The following is an 8,718-nucleotide window of genomic DNA, read 5'->3' as shown; positions in this document are numbered from 1 at the left end:
TAATTCCTCATATAATTCATAATAACAATCACATGTTCATTATATACCATATTCAAATCGTAACAGAGGTTACCAATCATACCTTCAATTCAACTCAAGTGCTTATAAATTCATAAACATATATATATATATACGTATATATATATAAAGTCGAACCTCAATTATAAAAAGAGATAGATTTTATACCTTTAATTCTATCCAAGAACCAATATATAAATATACATATATATATTGAATCCCATGAATATATTTAACATTTATACCATTAACTAAAATCAACATCCCATACATGTATATACATTTATATTCGAACATAAATGTATCTATTTACACAATTTTTACCTTTAACTAGGTTCAAAACTTATTCATATATATATATATATATATAATTGAATCTATCGCATACATATATATAATTGCATACATAAGTTCAATATAAAACATATACATATATATAATCTCATACATATTTAAAATTACATATGAATATATATTCAAACTACTTAAACAATTATAAAAGACATACCTTTATTCAACCCAAAAGCTTATACATGTATATTCTTATGTATATATATTCGAATCTTATATATATATATATATATATATATATATATCTATAATATACATATATTTGATTAAACCTAGAATATATACATATATATACTCATATTTGTTCGAACCTTGTGCACACATATAACTCTCATACATTCAATTAAATTCATCACAAATATATATATAGATTCATATATAAATATTCAAACATTGTATATATATACCTATATACCCTTTCTTACTTTAACTAAATTCAAAGATCTATATAAGTATATACCTATATATTCGAATATTGTATATACACATATATACCATTTATATTTCAAATTTATTCAATCGAATTACTTTTAATTATAGCTCAACAAAAATAAAATAGATATACATACATATATACTGATATAATAAAATTAAATAACTAATAGACTTACATCGGACAGTGAAAAATGGAACCGGATGATTAGTCGACGACTTTAGCTTTTCTCCAATCCAACTCTGATTTCTTTGGTTCTTGATCTAAATATATTCAAAATGAACTATTTTAAATATTATTTCATTCAATTTAGTCCAAAAACACATAAATGGGTAAATTACTATTTTGCCCCTAACATTTACACTTTTTTCAATTTAGTCACTATTGCATAAAACACAAAATACACAAAATTTGCCCAAACTATAGAAGGGCCGAATATCCCTAGTGCTCATACAAGTTCACATATTTCATTTATTTCACATTTTAGTTCTTCAAAAATTTAATTTCACAATTTAGCCCTAATTACTCAATTTCACCAAAAATTCAAATACAAAACATGTTAATCTTTCACATATCTTTCATATTTCATCATTAACTAACAAAAAGCTCAAGCATTCATCAATGACATATCACAAAATTAACACCAAATTCTAAAATTAAGGTACGGGTCTTGTAGTACACAAAGCAACGATCTCAAAAACATAAAAATTTTCAAAAACCAAGCAAAAACGAACCTTTAATTATGCAAAGACATGGCCGAACCTTCTTCAAGATTTAATGGCTTTTCTTTCATCTAAGTTTCGGCTTGGAAGATGATATATGCTATAAAATTATGTTTTTAACTATTATGTATTATAATAATTAATAATTTACTAATTTAACCTTATTAAAATAATTATAACATATATATATTAAGGTTAGTTTTGACCTTAGCCACCCACTATCTAAATAGTGGTCAAATTGTAGCTTTAAACCTCCTAATTTAAAAGACAACAACAATTAGATGCTTTTAAATTAAATCCCTAAGTTTTGATTTTACGCAATTAAGCCTTTTTTATCAAGTTGAGCACTTAAACGATCAAATTTTTATACGAAATTTTCACACATATTAATTCACATACTGAAAATACCAAAAATAATATTAAAATATTTTTCTGACTTGGATTTGTGGTCCCGAAATCACTTTGTCTGATTAGAGTCAAAACTGGCCTGTTACATAGTCTGCCATCCACTCAGGATTTAGGCATGCACACTATGAACGTCATAAGTGAATAAACCCATAAATGGATTCAAAATCTATTCCCAAGACAAGACATCTCTCTAATTGGACTTGATAGACGACATATTAATTTTTAAATTGGTTTGCTCATTTCCAATTAGGCTAATGACTTGTTTAGGTTTGTCTACTAATATAAGTTGTCTTTCCGTACTACGACCCGACCATGTAATATCGCTTAGATTTGTTAAACATTTAAAACACCAATGAGCAACATTTGCTTCCATTTTGCTTTACATGCAAAAACCATGTAAGGAAAATTTATACAAAGTATATTAATTTAATAAATGAATTTATTTGATTATTCAAACTGTTCGAAAAAAATACAAGTGTATATTGATGAAAATACTACACTTAGGGCACCAGATCCAACAAGATGTTCACAGAGCCCATATAATTCCTGGTAGTTCTTTTAGCCAGACACCCTTGGCATCATCAACTTTCTTTTTTAAAGTTGCTAAAATTTTCTTATTCATTGCCTCAACTTGACCGTTTGTTTGAGACGTTTTTACAGAGCTTTAGGCAAGTGATATTTGTAGGTCTGTGCAAAAGCTTTTAAATTTTCCCTGGAATTAAATTCCATTCCTCGTTATGATCAAAGGTGGGATGTCGAACCTGCAAACAATGGACTTCTAGACAAATGATTCTATTTGTCTCTCTGTTTTTGTAGCTAAGGCCTCAACTTCTATCCATTTGGTAAAATAATCCATAGCGACAACTATGAACTTCTTCTGAGCTGTTGCAATTGGAAATGGACCAAAGATATCTATCCCTCATGTTGCAAATGACCAAGGGTTAGACACCATTTGTAGGGTTAAGTTGGTAATTTTTGTACTAGAGTATGTTTCTGTCTGGACTCACAAGTGCGAACCACATTGTGAGTATATTTTTGTATGGTTGGCCAATAATATCCCTACTTGATAACCTTCTATGCCAACAGTCTTCTCCCAAGGTGATCGCCACATGTTTCCTCATTTATGTCCCTCCTAACATACTTAGCTTCAGTGAGAGTGAGACATTGATTAGCCACAAATTGATGTGGGAAATTAAGCTTTTCTGACATAAGTAAGGAGCTTATTTTCAAGCAAAATAGCGTCTTATGCATAGCTTTTTTTGTAATTTTTCTATTTTAGTTAATAAGTGAAATCGTCTCGTTTTTGCTCATTTTGTAACCCAATTTGGACAATAAGGCCACTGGGAGGCCTAACGTGTGGTTGAGTAGTGTAGAGACATGTTGGAGGTTGAAAACGAGTGAGACCAGCACCAAAGGAAAAGGTATCATGATATCTGCACCTTGAAATCATGATACCTCAATAGTATTACAGATTAGAGACACCTTTCAATGGTATCGCGATATCCACCCTTCCAAGGAGACCCGAAGGCTGAACACTGCATGAGGTATTGCGATATCCTCTTTCGGGTATCGCGACATCAACATCGTAAGGGAGACAAGAAAAAGGACAAAAAGGGTAGTCTTTGTCCACCTGGTCCACCAATTACCCAATGTAACCTCCCCAACCCGGCCTAGACATTAGACCCAAATTCGAAAGATTGCATCGACCATTGAGACGACCTAGTACGATCGAATTTTATGAAATGGTCATTTTAAAACATTTATTTATTTTAGAAGAGAATTTAGTCTATTTTTAGAAAAACATATGAGTTAACAAAAACAAAATAAAATTTCACATTTTTCTTGTAACGGTGACCATTTTTTTTGAAAACTTAGCTAATTTATTTATTCTACCAAAACTTATTTTCAAACTTAGCAAGAGAAAAGTAATATTAACGTAATTTGAATAAAATCCATGTTTCAATGCCTAGTAAATTAAAAATTCATATTTTAATAGTCTAAATGAATTAAATGTCATGTATGCTAAGTAAAATCCAAAAACTAAGTCCTATGCCATAATAAAATGATAAATTTTCAAATGAAAAAAAATTTGTAAATACTAAGTCTAAGATACTTTTATATAAAATTAATAATCCGAGCCAAGCCCTTCGAATGCCGAGCTCGTGTCCTTACCTTGTAGGTTATTTGTAGAGAAAGAAAAATAAAGGGGGTGAGCTATGAAAGCTCAATGTGAGTTTATTTGTAAAAAACCAATGCAAAATAGTTGTTTGGATACATCAAATAACATTGCACATAATTATCATAGATAGCAATTCAATTCAAAGTACTATTTTTCTATGCAACCATCACTTAAGCATTAGAACTTACAATTACGGATTTTGAAATAATCAATTTTTCATATTTGCCCACTATGACCATATAAGATATGCACACATTTATATAAGTGTATCCACTCATAAGCACATAAAACTCATATAATGAGTTTTAGACATGTATGCACATGATAACAAAAATGCCATACAATTTCAGTTTTAAACAGGATTTATCCTACTCCACCGCTACATACCATAATGGGAGTTCCCCAAAACTCCTTTCTACAACACACCGAGATGTGGATATACCACTATTAGTTTGTAGTTTTTGTTGTCAATGGTTGTGGACACACAACAAACTGACGCAGTTGGAATCTGCTCTGACTATGGGTACACAACAAAATATTGCAGATAAAACTTGTCAATGGCCATGGAAGCACAACATACTCACAAATAAAAGCTATCAGAGAGTTGTGAATGCATGATAAAACAGACACAAATGGAATCTACTTTGGCTGTAAGTACACAATAAACATTTAAATACATATATACTTTCATTACTTCCTCTGATCATATCGTCCCAACCCATGCAATGCAATATAGCAATTTAATGCAAATCACATATGGTAACATTTAATGTACTAACACATGGCGAATCAGTAGCAAAATCATGTTTTTCATGTATTTAGATTAAAAGTAATATAGGACATATCGTTCATATAGTCTCAACTATATAGATAGTAACATATATTGCACATAACTCATGCAAATATATATAAAGAAAATAATCACCGATTAATTCGATCAATGAGGGAATCTAGCATATTTCATTTAATCATGAACCTAATTGCATAATTTAATTCACTAAAACTAGTACGGAACTTATTCAGGGACTAATCTATTCAAATTATAAAATTCTGGGTGAAAACAGTAACATTTGTAAAATAAGATAAAACTATAAAATCTAAAAAATAGTGTCAAAACTGTAAAATCTAAAAACCAGTGGCAAAACTGTAAAATCTAAAAAATAATGGCAAAATTGTAAAATTTGAAAAAAAGTGGCAAAACTATAAAATCTGAAAAGTAGTGGACACACGGTTGTGTGGTTAAAAAATCCAAGGGTTTCAAGGGAACATGGTCGTGTTAGGGATCATATGGTCTTATCCTAGACACGGTTTTGCCTTGATTCACTTGTAAATGAACATGCACCTGACTCTAGGATCTCGAATGTCATTCCTTGTGCTTAGATCTGGGGTACCTAAATTGAGTCCTTCAAACGACATTACTGCAAGAATTAATAACAATTTTCAAGATTCATCAACATTATCGAAAGATTTGATGAAAAATTAAAAAATATTGTTTAATTGGTTGCAAGATTATCATTAGATAGAAAATCTATAAAGATTCAAGATCAAACTTCGAGTTTTGAGGCATAGTTACCGCTTCTTGTTAAGAATTAAGAATGTTTCTAGTAGTGAATAGGAATCCGGTTGAAAAACAAATTGAATAAGGAATAGGTTTTGATTCGGGGAGCAAAAATAATTTTCAACAATGGAATAAAATTATGATGTAAAGAAAGGGAAAGAAAATAAATAGAGAATAAATAGAAAGATGGAGAGTAAATAAGGTAGGCGAGAGAATCTTTCGGAGAAAGATGGAGATCAAAATTAAGCTAAAAATGAGAATCTTTCAGTTCACATTTATAAATTTTGCACGTATTAATCCCGCGTAATACATTTTAACATTTTAGAGAAATAAAGTAGGTGGGAGAAGGAGAAATAAGGAAGTGAGCTAATAAATGAATTGGGGATGGGTAGGGAATAATTTCATGTGCTTAATCATTTCTACTGCTTAAACTTGTTTTGAGTGCCTGTTGTTTGAATTTTGAACGTCCTAAGCCTTAGAACCTTACAAACCTAGAATACCTTTGAGACCCGATTAAGTCACCAGCACATTAATTTGTAAATAGCTTGCATTTGTTTGAACGAACATGACCAATTCTTTTTAAATATTTATTACCAATTCGTATAATTTATTTTGAAGCATAATACTTGTACATATATTCATTTACATTGCCTCTACATCTATTGATATTTTAACTTAGTGAACTAATTATGTTTGCATTAGGAATAAATAAGTTAGCTAGATATCACTCTTAAGTTGCATGTGAGGTAGTTCTTGTATGAGTTTGATGTTTTACCGCTATGTAACTTAATTGTCCGATTTAGTCCAAAAGTCATCTTTTCTTTTGCATGTTTGGTGTGTTTGATTAAGGACAAATAAAGAGTTAAGGACAAAACCAAAGAACAATATTTTACCTATTATGCTTAAAGCATTCAAATCCATAGATGTCCAAAACTCCAATTTGCACATGGGAATTTGGATCTTGCCCCACGGATATATTAATCTTATCAACAAGCCTTACAAAATAGATAGAAAATTTTCAGAACAGAAACAATTTAATCTTGACCCCATGCAGGCAAGGCAAGTAATACAAAATATGAGAATATGATAAATAAATGCCTCCAAACATGAATTAACATAAGCATACCAATCAAACAATCGAGCATAAACTGTCTTTGCCAATGCATCTCGACTAGCCACAGCAGCATTAAAATCAAGAGCTTTAACTATACTTCCTTCACGGGTTTGAATGGTACGAGTACATGATGTCGCCAACAAGAGGTTCACATCACACCTGCCAAATGAGCAATTTTTTAACATACCTAACAAGAGAATGAAAATCTATAAATTGCATAGATCAACAAGCCGCTGGCTTGAACTACCCATCAACCTACTATGTCATTGCCAATGTGCAAGTCACAGGGTATATAATAAACTCAAAACATCCATGCAAAAACCATTAGGTGTTTAAAGTAGATACTTTTACTAATGAAATTTGAACTAATTATACTACAAAAGTAGCTAGAAAATTTGTTTCATAATTCAATAACAAAAAAGAAACCACAAGTGTAGTGACCATTTTTGTAGTTGACCCTGTTTCTGACCATAATCCCAATCAAATATAAGCTTTTCATATCATGCTAAACAAAGTCTACATCTATATAAATCAATACTATTACATTCCATCCATGCAATGGACCTGAATCCCTTCTCGAATTCACAATACCTCTTTGATTTCTGAGATTTTAGTAAAGCATCCTTCGACTTATCTATATCTGTCTTGACAAGAGAGATTATTGATTTCAATAGAAAAAAAACCATAATTATACATGTTTATTTTATATATTCATAGCTTAATTGTCAATCAGGATCTATCATACATTCTGAACCTGCAAATCTCGGAAGTCCAAAGACCTGCTTACGACTTGGTAAAAAACTCAGTAAGTGTATAAGCAAATTTTGACCGAAAATATTGTGTTTTGGACTATTTTTAAATTGAAATATATAAATACTATTAAATTTTTACCTTTTTAAGTACAAAACTAAATCTCAAACTTTACCAAAGAACAAGGAAGCATATTGAGTCAACCATGTTTGAATACTGAACCTGTGGGCATAAAAGAATGTATTGCTGCAAGGCCAAGCTGTTGAAAAGAGGTTCCACATTTGCATGCCCCTTGCTATGATTATGAGGTATTGTGTTGATCTGCAAACAAGAAAACAAAAAGAAAAATTAAAATACAACTCTCATGAATTATAGAAAGAAAGAAAAAAAGAAAACAGAATTGAATCAGGGACTGCTAATTATTTTGGATTGCTACAAATGCTGATTATTTGGAATAAAACATTTCAAAAATAAAGCTAAAGAAAATTGAAAGATAAGCATATAATATATAAAGAGATAAGCAAGGAAACTTACAGGTTTCGGTCATCGTCGATTTCTAGCTTCTTCGGCATCCGTCATCGAGGTTGGCGATATTGAACGCAAAGAGAAAAAACAATAATAAAAAGAAAGGAGCACGGTTAAATTTTAAACTTCAGTAAAGCTTATTTTTTGTGTAAGCAAGATACATTCATGGTTGAGAGATAGAACCTTCATGGTGGCGGCGGAGGAGGCGGTGGCACACCTCACTTGATTTCTTCCTTCGCTTAGGGTTTTCAAAATGAGTTCCCTCTTTGGAAGATGATCAAAATTATAATTAAAATCTATATGGAATAAATAACACCCAAAATTAGAAAATAAAGAGGAAAAATGGAACAGAAATAAAAGCGATAGGGACCTGAGTAATGAGCACAACAAGATGAAACACACACACAAATAAACAAACAAAATAATAATATTAGGTCTCATATATTTTCCAGGGAAACAAACGGTAGTAGGAATTGCTGACTTGTAAATAGATTGGAGAGGTTTTCTGCTGAATCGTCTTTGGTGCCTCCATTTTCCTCTTCTTTTTTTCATTTTGTTTGCAAAGTTGGGGGTTTTAGGGGGGAAATTTGGGAAAAATCAGTGCGAAATTTTTTTAAGTAAAATGAATTTTTTCTCGTTTTTTTATAAAAACACCGTTAT

This window comes from Gossypium raimondii, chromosome 11, assembly GCF_025698545.1.
Source record: "Gossypium raimondii isolate GPD5lz chromosome 11, ASM2569854v1, whole genome shotgun sequence".
NCBI lineage: Eukaryota > Viridiplantae > Streptophyta > Magnoliopsida > Malvales > Malvaceae > Gossypium > Gossypium raimondii.
The sequence above is the reverse complement of the archived record's forward strand: the minus strand, read 5'-3'. Positions refer to the sequence as shown.